Source organism: Ovis canadensis, chromosome 6 (genome assembly GCF_042477335.2).
Source record: "Ovis canadensis isolate MfBH-ARS-UI-01 breed Bighorn chromosome 6, ARS-UI_OviCan_v2, whole genome shotgun sequence".
Classification (NCBI taxonomy): domain Eukaryota; kingdom Metazoa; phylum Chordata; class Mammalia; order Artiodactyla; family Bovidae; genus Ovis; species Ovis canadensis.
The window spans coordinates 95,651,481-95,652,097 of NC_091250.1; the positions used below are offsets into that span (position 1 = coordinate 95,651,481).

General features: G+C 46.5%; 1 non-coding gene across 1 annotated transcript; it reads right to left on the reverse strand.

Moving 5' to 3' along the window:
* Positions 1–254: 254 nt before the first annotated feature.
* On the reverse strand, positions 255–326 carry TRNAY-GUA (transfer RNA tyrosine (anticodon GUA)). The gene has a single exon. It is a non-coding gene; the product is annotated as a tRNA-Tyr (tRNA).
* Between the last annotated feature and the right edge of the window lie 291 nt (positions 327–617).

Consider the following 617-nt stretch of genomic DNA (forward strand, 5'->3'; position numbering starts at 1 on the left):
GTTGGCAATTTGATCTCTGGTTCCTCTGCCTTTTCTGAAACCAGCTTGAACATCAGGAAGTTCATGGTTCACATATTGCTGAAACCTAGCTTGGAGAATTTTGAGCATTACTTTACTAGCGTGTGAAGTGAAGTCGCTCAGTCGTATCTGACTCTTTGCGACCCCGTGGACTGTAGCCTACCAGGCTCCTCAAGTCACGGAATCCTCCAGACAGGAATACTGGAGTGGATTGCCATTTCCTTCTCCAGGGGATCTTCCCCACCCAGGGATCGAACCTGGGTCTCCTGCATTACAGGCAGACGCTTTACCATCTGAGCCACCAGGGAAGCCCCACTAGCGTGTGACATGAGTGCAATTGTGCAGAGTTTGAGCATTCTTTGGTATTGCCTTTCTTTGGGATTGAAATGAAAACTGACCTTTCCAGTCCTCTGGCCACTGCTGAGTTTTCCAAATTTACTGGCATATTGAATGCAGCACTTTCACAGAATCATCTTTCAGGATTTGAAATAGCTGTACTGGAACTCCATCACCTCCACTAGCTTTGTTCGTAGTGATGCTTTCTAAGGACCACTTGACTTCACATTCCAAGATATCTGGTTCTAGATGAGTGATCACAC